Raw genomic sequence first — 14255 nt, 5'->3', positions numbered from 1 at the left:
CTCAACAAAACCAAAACAACAACATTACTTTTGTTCTATGTGTGCCCACTACTATTTATTATTGCCTCTATGTATTTAATGTGGCATTGCAACCCCTAATCCTTCTCATTAGATTAAAAGATACGGAGTGAAATCCTGTCACAATAAAATCAGTAAGGTGAAACACTCTCACTGAAATTAAGAGGTGGGTTTTATTAAGAACTCCTGGGGGGAACAAGGCTTTGTTACTGAGGTTTCTGATTTACACTGGAGGAGCTCACTGTAGTTAATCCTGTTTAAACAGAAGATTAAGAGCAGTGTTAATGTCTATTACTATCTACATGAACAAATTCCTGCTACCATAAGGGTCTATAAGATAGCAGGTGTGATAAGGAAAGGATGGAAACATGAGCAGAACAAATTAAAACTCAAAATATGTAGACATGACTAATGGAAATGTAAATTATCATTGAGCAAGTTATCAAAGGTAGGCATTTTTTAATTGCCTGTAATCATAAATCATTGGGAGCACTTAGAATCTGTAGTCCCATCACTGAGACTGCATTTTTTGCTGACCTGTGAGTTAGAACAAAAAAGAAAAGGCCTGTGGCCTTGCAGAGATGTGCACTACAGGAAGCAAGAAGGTGACTGTTGGCAGGCTGCAGTGCTCCAGGATTGTCACCTTGCTGCTGGCGCAGTGCCCTCCCTCCATTCCTCCTTGTCCATACACATTCTATGCAGGGAGGGTGAGCCTGGAGACAGCTGCAGAAGGAGGCCCTGAAGGCAGTCAGTAAATGGTGGCTACCTAGTACTTGAGCCCAAAAGTTAATTTTTACTCTGTCATTTGGGGAGGATATTATGGGCTCAGTTTTGCTGACTTTATCCTACTATGTCTAAAGTTGCATCTCAATAATGTTTTTTAATCTTGATGCTGTAACCATTAGACAAAAATCAGATGATCATACTAAGTGATTTCCCTGATGGCATTAAAGTATGTGATATGAGTAACAGTATACACGGGTGGTTTACTTTTGTCCTGAATCTATTCAGAGTTGTTCCCAGACTAAAGGATCTAAGTTGAGCTGACACTGGTGATAATGATAATATAGTCTACTCATTTATACTGAATGTATTTGGAGATAGTATCTTGGAATTGATTTTTGAAGTTAAACATTGTCAGGAAATTCAAATACTGCACTGGTGATAGACAGATCCAGATAAATGTGCTAATATCCTATAATATGTATGGAAAAAAGCTTATCCAGTGAAAACTCTTGTAATTCCAGTTATATTCTGAAATATTATTCCTGTGCAGATCTAGTGAATTGAATAAGATCTGATTAGCCTTTGAGGAAAAACAGAAGCCAAGAATGATTCTTGAGGCTTACAGTGAGAGAGTAAAAATAAGGGCCAGTATGTTGTAGCCCAATATGTAGAAAATTATATTTCTGAATTGTTTATGTACACTTGTTTCCTGGATATCAAATGAAGGTATTTCCTTTGGAAATGAGATCTCAACACTTCATATTCTTTTGAATGTGACATCTTTTCAACAGTCTACTCAGGACAATCTTCTGTTGATTTTAGCAGCTTCGGATTTGGTCCATATCAAGCAGTTCATAAGAACAGAGAGCCATCAAAATATTCTATTTCATGCTATTATTGCTGTATGAACGTCTCAATTTCAATATAGACGTAAAAGAAATGGGATAAAATAAGTATTCATTAACACTGGAATGTATGCAGTCACCTACCAGCAGAATCAAACAACTGAATCTGATGTTATGTTCTCAGCTAGTAATTGGCTATCATTTATCTTTCTTACAGTTCTATGAGGGAAATAACATTGCATGTGACTTTGTGCATTTTATGAGCAATGAGTGGCAATGACATAACTGGGATATCAGTTCACAGAGACTGCCGCAGAATCCTGTGTACACATGCTCTAGCAACAATACTTAGTTACAAGCAGTACAATAATAATAGCTATTCAGAGTGCTTCATGCTTATAAAGCCCTAGTTAAATTAGTCAACATGTAGTTAATAATTTAATTAAATTTAATTGTCAGCAGCAGTATTTGTATTGTTAGAAGATAATTAGTCCTTCAGTGACACTTTAAACATTTCTGCCTTCCTCCTTTTAAGGATTGAGACAAAGAAACAAAATATTTAACAGTGATTGTAATATGTTTGTAATATGATTGTAATAATTTAGTTACTAAGCCTGTTATATTTGCTGGGGGGTTTTATTCTGCTTAATGTTGTTGGTATTCTCTCTTCCTTTTTCCTGTATAAATACATAATTTATTCAGGTTCCATCCCAAAACATGGAAATATTAATGAATGTATATATTGAAATTGCTGTCAGGATCAAAGATGATGATCCTGAAATTCTGAAGTAGGTTAATGCTTATTAAAGTTATGGTCCTTGTAGTTTGTCTCGTTAGCAGCTATAGCACAGGCATCCAGAGTACATACATACTGCTCAGCAAGTCAGTCTGTCTCAGAGGAGACTATTTTTAGTAACTCTGCATAAACTATCTATAGAGTAGTCTTCAAGATCCTTCACAAGATATGCAGGTTATTTCCTGGTGCATTAAAGAGATTAAATTGGATTACAATCAAAACAATAAATCTTTGTCTTCTAAAACATGGAATGAATGCAGTTCTTAAACCATGTGATGCTTTTGCTTCTTGTGTTTCATTTGGAATAGACATGATGATCTGAGTTATTAACATTACATTTTTTAATGTATAAAAAATAAAAACACATTAATGAAGCAAACCACTGAGTTTTTTCAACAGCATGTAATGCCTTACCTTCAGCTTCTTACAGAAGTGGAATGCAGGCTTGTGTCTACACAGTGATATTCATAAGCTGTCAAAACATCTGATACAGAGGGGTTCATATTGTTTATTAACAGTTTAACTCTCATGCCAAGCCAAAGGAGATAGAAGAGCTTCACAATCAGAGTTCTGTCTCCTCCCTGAGTACATAGGAAGCAGAAAAACTAGGTTGCTGACTAGGGCTGGTGAAGTTAGAAGCTTAAGCTATAAACCAAAAGTAATATTCTTATAATTCACTTTTCATCACCATTTGATTTGTTGTGAAAAGTATGTGCTACTGCTGCGGAAAATGTCAGTCAAGCTCAGCTTAGCTAAGCAGTCATGGCACACCATGTGGGTAAAGTAGAGGGAACTGTGATTGTTTTGAGATGAAGCACTTCACAAACTAGATTAAAAAAACTCTCCTTCCATGTGCACAGTGATGGTGAACAAATAGAAGAAACTGTCCTCTTATCCAGAGCTCTCAAGAAAGGGGGGTGGGGAAGGGAGCCCCAACTAGAAGTTCTAAAATAATTTTGGTTTTTTTTTTACTGAGAATGTGCATTGTGTGGTGTGGCAAGAGAATGGTGCTGCTGCTATAGGATTTGAGGCCCTGCACTAGGGAGTTTTGGTGATAAAATCTTATGCTGTATAAGAAGGCACACGGAAGTCTAAAGCAGAAGAGTGTCTTCCTATCTTTCTCATCTGTGGCCAATGGGTAATTGGAGCAATCACGATGACTACTTCTAACAAAGCAAATCTTTTTTAGTCCTGTCATGATTCCTGAGTCCTACCTGAGGTCAGAGGGAAGTATCCATTCACAGAAAAAGCATAAAAGTTCAAGACCTGCAGGATAGCTCAAGCCCCAGAAAAGATAGTTTAAAAAAAAAAAAATCCTACCATATGTAGCTGTGGATTCATATAACTAAATTGTGTATGGTGGAAAAGGAGAGAAGATGAATGGTCTTGATACTGACCCATTCTTTATATTATCCAACTGGAATTAATCCAGTTCACTCTCTTGATTACTAGCCATTGAAATAATCTCTTTATATTCACTACTTTTCACCTTATTTCTTAAGTAAAATTATCTAGAGTAAAACCTGGCTAACTAAAATAGAATCCTGTCATCTGTCCTTGTTCTTTGAGTACTATCTTCATTCATTCCTGACAGAGTTGTGTTCAATGCTGCATTTGACCCTGTTAACAGCAATTTATAGGGCTTTTGAAATATGAGGACAGTGTCTTCAAACTGCCTTCAAAGTACAAAAATTCTCATTAATCAGTCTTGTTCTGCTTTTCTTTGCTTCTATGTACAGGAGAATTATGATCATCACCTTGGACTGTCTTGATAGCAGCCGAGGGAGGGCCTGCTTTGATTTTATTAAGAAAGATTATTGTGAACAGCACAATTGAGAAATATATGATAAATACATTGCTTAATTACACATAATAACTCTGTAGAATGACTGAGCATCTTCTAGTGCATGGAAGTTAAATATAGACCTTAATTAGGCAAGCCAGGAGCTAAAGGTGACATCAGGCAGGTGCAATGACATCACCCACCAGCACCCAAACAAGAAGAGCTGAGTTGGTCCAGTGATGGTAACACAGTTCAGTTAACAGCCCAGTAATTAGCGGTCAGGTGTATAGTAATGAGGCAGGTTGAAAGTCAAGACAAGTCAGCAAGGCGAGGCCATGATCTACAAGGCTGGATGCAGGCAACACACCAGAGCTGTGGGGCAAAGACTAAGGAAGAAGCAAGGGCAGAGACCTAAGCCTATGCCCAGCTCCTTGACCAGGGGGGCAGAAACTGCAGAGGCCACAGATGACAACTTTCTCACCACTTACCTGTTTCCACAAAAGCTATACAGCTTTGGCATATTAGTGCTCATCTTGGATGCTGACAGCTAAAGACTGAGGAGAGAGGTGAAAGGGATTACAAGGGAGAATTATGGAGGGCAGTGGATACGGCTGGTGAAAGCAAATTGGACCTGCTCTAATTGTGTTGGTGTGTTCAGTGCCCTGAGGAGGGTATACTGTTAAAATTGGAAGTTAAAGTAAGTAGGCTGCTAGCTAGCACCAAAGCCTCTAGCAGCTGGGAAAATTTCTGCTAAAATTAAAAATGAATTCATGTTTAACACAAAATAAGGAGATACACTATTGTATTTTTAATGAGTAACAAAAAATTCCTCTCTAGCTGAAACAAGTTTTCATGTAAACAAGTATGTGATTGCCATCCCATAAGAGCTGTATCCTACAGTTTAGGCTCTTGGAGTAAGAAAGATCTCTGCTCTCTTGCTGTTACTAAATGCAAGAACTAAGAACAGACCTTCCCTGGCTAATTTTAACCATCTGAAAGAGGCAAGGAGAAACAGAATATTCCAGTACCCCCATCCTCATTTTTAGACATGTTCACTAATTTTGTGTTGTAATTTTATACTTCCAGTGTTGAGACGTCTCACAAATTACTTTGAATAGTATGCAAACCTACTGATTTTCCTGCTGTGCCTCCTGAACCCTCCACTGAAGAAAGGCAAGCAAGATTGTTATAATCAGTTTGCAAAGACAAGCCTCCATGTCATTTTTGCAAAGGTCCATCAACTGAAGAATTTGTTGTAAAGCAAAGCTACGATCTGTGTGAAGACAAGGCCCTGAATCTTTAAAGGCCCAATTCACACAAAGCTTTTGAATCCAAAGAGTTAACTGTTATCACCCATAGTATCACGGTTTATCCGGGGCCTTCCTTTCCAGTGATTTTCCATTTATACTAGAGATTATCTCAGTGTGCTATGTAAGTTTCAGTGCTTTATATCAACAGATTAATCACTTCATCAGCCTTCATTTTGGAGGATTGTTTTGAAATTAAGACAGATGTAATATTATTTTAACCTTGTTATTATTTGCATGGGTGGGGAAACATCCTGACAGCATTTATCTTCAAGTTTAAAAAAGCACAAACTGTCTCAGATAACACTTGAAACTTTTTTTTTTTTTGTGATATTTGCTGTTTAAGATATTGCATTATAAACACATGCATGTAGTACTTGGTTTTGTTTTTTAGGTGTCACTGAGATAAGACGACACGTGAACTATCACAATAGATAAGTTATACTGCAGATGGCCTATTTGAAATCATTTATAGTCACTGATACAGGGTTGGTAGTTGGTGTCGTCAGACTACTCAGTCTAAAAGCAGGGTCAGTGGCCTAGGGAGAAACTCTGCTAGAAGTGTACTGCTTATTTTCCATGGGCAGTATTTCTAATAAACATGTTATTTAGTGTTTGAAGTGCACACATATGATCTGTTTGACTGTTATGTACTCTGATACTCCTCTGAGACAGGAATTCTTAGCTTGGTGCCTTAGACAGACCAGAGCATGAGTGAGAACTAAAAGGATGAGGCAAAATCTCTTTGGAAGTGATGCTACCAAGCTAGGGGAACTAATAGAAAAGTGTGGAAAGGATGACTCCACCAGTAATTTGTCCTTTGTAATTTGAATCTTGCAAGTTCTTTTTTCTCATCGGTGATTGTTAGATAAGGATACAAAATTGTGTCCATGGACACTTTTTGTTATCTGCGCACAGAAAAGGAGAAACAGCTTGGTCTTCCAGATGTAACCATTTCAGCTACGATCTTTTCCACTGAGGCTTCGTTATCAGCGCATGCTGTTACAGAAGTTATATTCCAAATCTATCTGTGATACTGAATGGCTCCCGAAGGTAAGGAAACCTTCAGCTCATAAATCAGATATGCATCACAGTTTCATTTTCTGTTTGCTGTATACATATTTTTCACACAGTCACTGAAAAGTACTGTGGTATGTGGTAAAATGCAATCCTCACTCACAGCTTTTTTAACTGATGGTACCTAAATTGTGAGGAACAAAATCAGATAGTTGAAGTTGATGCAGCTAAAAAGTAATCTGGAAAAGGAATACTTCTGATTTAGCCACATAAGATAACCATGTGGTCAGATAAGGAGAAGTATTAAAACTCTTAACTAGGGGTGGGCTGGAGGTAGACTGGGTTATGCATAGAAGCATAGATGCATAGAATGCATCTCATTCTAAATGGCCACAACTGAAAGCAGTAGGATGCCGAATTTAAAGTACAGCTAACTAGCTCTTGTTCTCCACTTTCCTCTCTGATGAGAATAAACACACAGGAATGTCTGGTATTTCTTAGAAATAATACACTACCCAACATTAAGATGCCCATTATTTTTGATTCATTATCAAAGAGGACAGAATTACCAAGTTTCTGGTGATTTAACTGTGCTTGTTGTTTTTTTAAAAAAAATTCAGACAATTCTTGTCCTTGTTACTCATATTTGAAGGCTGTTTCAGAACCTTCATGCATGGTTAGAAATTTCCAACTAGAACTCCAGTATTACTTTATGCCTATTTTGTGCACACTACTATTGTTTATTAGCCTAAATGGATCTTTTCCATTTAGGATACATCTGTCCAGAAACTTTTGTGATGGGTGGTTCTGTCCACACACAACTTTTCTTGTGCTAAATAGAACTAGCCAAGTTCCAGACTTCTCTTACAAGAGAACAGGGGTCTCCATTTATTGAATCATGTTATACTTTTTCCATATCTGTTTTTTTTCATATACAGGACCAGAATTGTACACAGTACTTCAGATGAAGCCTCAACAGTGCTTCCTACTATAACTCCCCTGCTTCTGTATCCCACGTACCTCTGTATTTGTTGGTAGCCCTAGCTAGGACTATCTTGCCTGATACATTCTAGGATTCCTTTTGCCTTTTCAACAAGCATATTGTATTTGTATGACAAGCAACTTTATAAAAACATAATAATGCCCTATCAGGATGCAATTATAAAAAAAGACATATAGAAACTAAAAGCTAAATCTATGTATGTTCTACATATGCAGCACCAGTTGATATGCAGCTGGGCTTGTGTACAAAAAACCCACTGAGAATTATGCAGAGCCCTCTGAGGACCTGGATTTCCTCAGCAGCCCATGAGGGGCTGGAGAGCTCCTTAAGGGAGCAGAAAGGTTCGGTGGCAGCACTCACACTTTCTCTCAGATCTCCATGCTGACATGCAACAGCATGTGTTTTGAATACCCGATGTAGAAATAGGTTCTCATTCTTATGGAGTACCAAGCTAAGAAATTAAAGATGTATTAAAGATGGCTATGTTAATGTTTTAACATGCTTTTCAATATATACAAAATGCAATGCATTGTTCTCCCTATGAATTTCTGCTTGTGTGTTTGGAGGCCTTGTGGGTTTCCACCAAGGGCGCCAAAAATAATCTGATGTCAGATGATACTAGTGATTCACCCTTCTATTATCAGCAGTATCCAAGAACAAGAGTCTTCAAAAATAGGTGAACATATTCTAATATTCCCTAAAAATATATGGAGTACAATAATAAATGAAGTTTGGAAGAAAATAAATCCCTCCTGACTTTTGCCAATTTAGTTTGTACCCTACAAGAGTAATTACCCTTATCTTAATGATCCTTAACTTGGTATGTGCAGTAACTGCAGGTATTATTATGAGCCGTAAAATTATTCAGCCACAAAATTTACCTAAATTGCCCAAAGTGCTATTTTCCATATGCCTATTTCAGTTAAAAATGTTTTCTTTAATTTACTCTAAATTCATTGAACATTAATTTTATTGGAATAAATTCCATGTTTTGCTGATAAGGGACATAAAAGTAGTGATTAGTTTTTGGAAAAGGTTTCCATAGGCTATGTCTATAGGAACAGCTTATCTTATTTTTTAAATGCTTGTACTGCTTTCACTCACCTTGTATCTACACAGCATCTTTTGGTCATGTAAAACTGGAATTAACTTCAGGGTTTTCTAAAAATGGATCAAAGACAGCTACTTCTGTGCCTGTTTCAGCTGCTTCTTGAACTTTGAGCCTAAAGCTTGTCTATCATGCAGTTTTTCTGTCATTTCCTGTTCTTTTTTTCCCAATACTAAAAAACCAAACCCTGTTTGTTTAGAACCCTGGTGTTCTAAAAAAACCAAACCCTGTACTAATTACATTTAATTTTTCTAACCTTTTTCTTATGTTGTTTATTCTTTCAGCAACTGCATCAAAAGTGTGCTTTGTTCTTGTATTTGTGTTTTGCTCTGTGATCCTTCCCATATGAAATTCATATTTTACCAGACTCTTTTGGCCAGGCAGAACCTCTTATTTGTGAGCTCTTCTTCTGAGAGAAGCCTCACTTTTTTTTTTAATGAAAACTTATAGTGAATTATGAGGATCAGATTTTAATAGCTAGCTGAAAAACAGCAAGAATGCTGAAAAACATCAAAAAGATAAAAAAGGGAGTTTAAATACACCAGAGAAGAGCAGAAACCCAGAATATTTCTGGAAGCAATTAAAGAGTTTGCTTTATAAACGAGTAAGAAATGGAGATGTTATTATAGGAAAAAATATTTTCTGCCAGAGGTTTGATTTCTGGCATCAACTTTCATGTACACATATAATTAAGGAGAACTTTTCTTGGTGGAAAAGTTTTCCTCCTTGGTGGAGAAAAAGTAATCCCTGTCTGGCAGAAAGTGAACTACAAATAAACTGTGACCTTTAATTCATCAGAGGGGTTTTAAAGTTGTGGGTTTGGGTTTTTTGTGTGGTTTGGGGTTTTTTCACAGGTTCTGAAGGTTCAAACGTCTGGGTTTATTCTACTTCCTTCATCACATGTCCATGTGTGGTACTGGATGGTAAAATAGGATCTGGTTGAGACTGTGGCTGAGATGGTTTGAGGGACACTTTAGGGATCACATAGAAGTTGACCTTGAGCCAATGACTTTATGCAACTTTGCAAAACAAAATAACACAATGATTTATAGAACTAAAGTGACCGTCACAGAAGAGCTATCTCATGAGTTCTGCTTGTCAACTGCTAAGGAAGGGTATTGTAAGTGTTTTTATAAATACATAATTTTGGGCAATTAATCCATGAGATTGTAGGATCAGTTGACCTATCTTTCAAACATTCTTTCGCTATTTTTGCTTTTGTACTTGTGTTCTTCTACCACTTAAAGCTTCCTGTTCCCAAAGACAGTGGGAAACAAATACTTGTAAAAGTTAGCAGGGAGTTCAGTGTTCAGTGAGTAAGGTTTGGAAATGTTTTTTATTGTTTACTCATTGTAAAAAGACCAGTGGACAGCTTTTAGCGATAACATTTGATTACATGATCAATAATTGCATAGTAATGGCTTCCCACTGTTTGTTTCCAATGTAGGTAGCTGCTGGTGGTGCCAGAAAGATTATTTCTGGTAAAAAAGAGGAGGAAAGGTGATTATAAGGAAAACCTATTAGAATGTAAACCACTTTAAGAGAAACTCAAAAAATCTCTAGTCCCCTACTTTTTTGCATTGCAATATTACTTGTAACATTCAGAAAAGCTGCTGACTTACTTTGCTTACTTATCTAAGCATTCATTTAATTCTGTAGATTGAATAAATACATGGTTGCAAAGCATGAGAAAGTGACTTTTATTATTATTATTACAGAAGAGGGAATTAGATTAGAAAAAGTAATTCCCCTGAGAAATAACACCTCCAAAATAACCTTGCAATGCAAAAAACCCAAACCCAAACCAAACCAAACTAAGTGATGATTAACAGAGCTAGCTGACATGCTGTTCTTTAAAAGTTAAAGAGGCACATCAGTTAGAGACAGGATATCAAATATCAGTAGGCAGAGCAGCGGGAAACTTTTTCCACTGAATGAAAGGGATAAAAAGAAAAACAAGTCTGGGTTGCGCTAACAGCTGACATACTCGAATTTAAAATTGTAATGAATACTAGGGAAAACCTATCTTCTATAAGAAAAATGCTGCTCACCTAAAAACTTAAAGTCCAGAGTAAAATGTAAATCTCAGAATAACATTAAGGCAGAAGATAAACGGATCACAGTGAAACAAACTGCAGCAGTTGCGAGCTGCTTGAAAAAGATTTTCTGCTGTGCTCTGGGTGAACCTCAGCCTTTAGGGATTGCAGGCAGGGAGGCCCAGCTGACATAGAAATGCAAAATTCCAGTGTGTGAGAGAGATCCAGAGGCATTACTCTGCACCTCCGGTGCTTTGGAGAGAAAGGGATGAAGCCGGAATGAATATTCTTTCTTTTTCACATGTTAAAAGCTTGGTGGATTCAAACAAACCAGAAACGTTGTCAGATCTTCAAGTGTAAAGACTGCAGAGTTGAATCTGTTTCACAAAACAAAATATTTTAACGGAAGATGAGGAAGAAACAGAATTTCGGAAAGCTGGTAATGGTTAAGAATATGTGTTTGCTTACACTGGTTGGGAGGCTTACCGTTCTTTTTCGAGGTGTTTTGATGAAACTTAACTCTGAATTCCACATGCACTGGGAGCTCCTAGTAAGACACGATGTTCTGGTAGTAGCAACATTTGCTATCTTTCTTCTTGATTACCCTCCTGCTTGGGTTGTGCTTGTTGTCCAAGCCGGCAGGAGCCGGGGAAGTAGTTCTCCCCTGGAGTCCTCTGTGCTTCTGTGGCTGTTGATCTCTGCAATTCTGTGGAGGGGAAGACAGAGACTTTGACAAAGTTTGACCCTTGACCCTTGGTATATTTGCTATCGTTTTATTATATTGTATTTATTTTTCATCGTATTATCGTTTTATTTTTCCAAGGGGGATACACAGCTTTATTATCCCTAAACTTGAAGTGTAATTTAATTAATGTTCCAAGCTCTCCCTTAACAAAAATACAAATGAAGCTGACTAATTCAGTAATCTCCTATGCTTAGCAACCGTTGCAAACAGAGAAATCTGTAAAAGATATTTACAGCCTATGATTAAATATCAGGCTGTTCTGAGGCTTTCTTCCCTTATGCCTACTGTACTTCTTTGGCAAGCCTCCTAAAATTCAGTGCCTTAGGAGTAAACAATATCTGTAAGCTAAATAATGAAATAAACAATACTGAAAACAATACTATCTGTAGGACTTTCAACAGCAGACCAAAATGGTGATTTACAGCTTGTAGGTTCAGAGTGGAAATAGGAGTCTGCCCCTCTGAAAGTCAGATTTCCTCCTTCCCTACCACCTTGACAGCAGGTTGTTTTGCCAGGGGGTGCTGTCACTCCTTGGGGCTCTCATGGGCATTTAATGGCCCTGTCCAGCCTCCCCAGGACCCCATTTCAGCCTCGTCTGCCCTGCTCCTGGGCTGGGGTGGTGGGATGAGCCCTGCCCAGATGCCCCAGAGGGACCCCCTATTAGCCTCTGGTCCCCAGGGCACTGCCAAGTGCTGCACCCCAGGAGGTGGATGGAATCTGCACCATCACTGGGTGAGGAGTGACTGTAGGGAGCACCAAGCAGCACTCTGCTCTGAACTTTAATCCAAGCTCATGTGACTGTACAGATGTACCTAGCCCGTTTCACATAATTTGTCTCCTAATGAAGTAAATGGTGGTGGTTTTTCTAGTGACAGCAATGGAAGCTGAACAGACTGCTCAAAGGTCTGCTCCTCTGGTGTAACTGATTTTAACCAGGCTGCTATACAACAATAGAAAGAAAAGACCACATGAAAACATGAATTGGCTAAAACCAAACAAAAATAGGCAGTGGAAAAAAAAAAAAAAAAACAACAAAGAAAAAGAATCATATCTGTTATAGAATAAAGGAGGAGCTCCAGAAAAGAAAAATAACTGCAGAGCCATGGAGGTGCTGTTGCTTGTTCATTGGATGCAATGCAATTCCTTCATTAAGGAGCTACATCCACTCTACCAGCAGGAAAAGACCAAAGCATGACAACTCTACATGAGAAATGAAGCAGGGAGATCAAAATAAAGGAAAAAGACACAAAATCTGAGCGGGGGGATACTACACTAGGTTATGCGAGTCAATTTTCATCCAGAGTAGCTGGCATTACCTACCTTTCAAAAGCAAAGGGACTTCTCCCTTCTACCCAGCTGAGAAGGGGCAAATACAGAGACAAAACCCAAACAAGTTACTTCATCAGCAGCAAGAGAATGGATAAAAGTTACCTCAACTATCCTTTCTTTCAGTCAGTAATAATGGTGATTCTTTCCATCTGTTCAGTAATTCCCATTTATAGGATTTAAAACTATTTTGGGGATCTAAAGTCCCAGTGAAATTCTAAAGTCACTCCTCCTCAAGTTATTAAGGGAGAACTAGCACAAAGTCTGGTCACATTAACCTTAATTCTGTAGGAAATAGGCTATAAACAAGGATGGAAGTAAGGTTTAGAGAAAAGATGCACACAGGGGCACTGAAAGAGCTTGGAGTCTACTGGGTATGCAGGCCTCGGCATGCAAGCTCAAATACTCATGAAAAGGATGCAGTGATGTTGCCCCAGAGCCCTTCTGGTTATCTAACTATCAACTTGATATAAAGAAACTGGATATAAGCCTGAGAAAACAACATAATTTCTGCATAATTTCTATGCTTTTTTCAGTCCTTGACTTCTTGAAACTACTAAGTTGCTGGGAATGGTGTTTTTGTCAGGAAGACACTTCAGTCAGTTTAGTAATTTCTTCTCTCATTGACACAGAATCACAAAAATTTCCTGCTTTTTCCTTCCCCTTCTCCCTCTCATCTCCCCCGTTGGCCTTTTTTGCCTTTCCTTCTTCTTTATTATTGATTCAGGTTGAACATGAACTGGCAGTCATATGTGACAACCATACTCTCAGTCTCTCAAGATAATTCTGTACACAATTTTTAATTTAGTTCTGCTAACATGCCTCCCCCCCCCCCCCCCCTTTATGCTATGAAACTGATGAGAGATTTTCACTAGAGAATACAGAATGGCATTCTGATAGTACCTTAAAAATAGGAAGAAGTATTCTAGGCTTCTTTTATAAGCTTACATAAAATGTAAATGCACATTTGATACTGTCTTTGTTCCTAGAGTCTTTCAAATTGCTGAGCTTTATAACTTTTCTTCATAAGAGGATGTTTGATTAGTCAATAAAATGTTAGAAAAGCTTAAATTTTTAGAAGACACAAAAGCCATTCATCTCATCCTTTTATATCACTGCAGGTGAATTAATTTTTGCATTCAAGGCATCCTAAATCTGTCTAAGTATACTCTTTTTGGGTACTTACAGAGTATGTGTATTTGTTGCCCTTGAGAAAAACACCAGGATATGGTAAATCATTGGACATGTGTAAAGTTCAAGTTCAGTCAAGGATCAGTCAACTTGTAATTATTCTTCGTATTTTAAAATACAGGTATGTCTATTAAAGTGAATGCAGATGCTGGCCTTAATTATGATTTTGTGGTGCTTTATTTAACCTGTATTTTTGAGTAATGTAATTAGTATGAAGATTTTCTCTTCTTTCTTCATACCCAGTGGCTAGAATGTTTTATAAATAACCCTAAACAAATGTACAGTTTAGCCCCACCAGCATGGAGAAATTGCAGAACTCCTTGCCAACCTGCTCATTTTGATTTAGCACCTGCT

Source organism: Athene noctua, chromosome 3 (genome assembly GCF_965140245.1).
Source record: "Athene noctua chromosome 3, bAthNoc1.hap1.1, whole genome shotgun sequence".
In the NCBI taxonomy this organism is placed as follows: Eukaryota; Metazoa; Chordata; class Aves; order Strigiformes; family Strigidae; genus Athene; species Athene noctua.
This window is presented reverse-complemented; position numbering follows the sequence as displayed.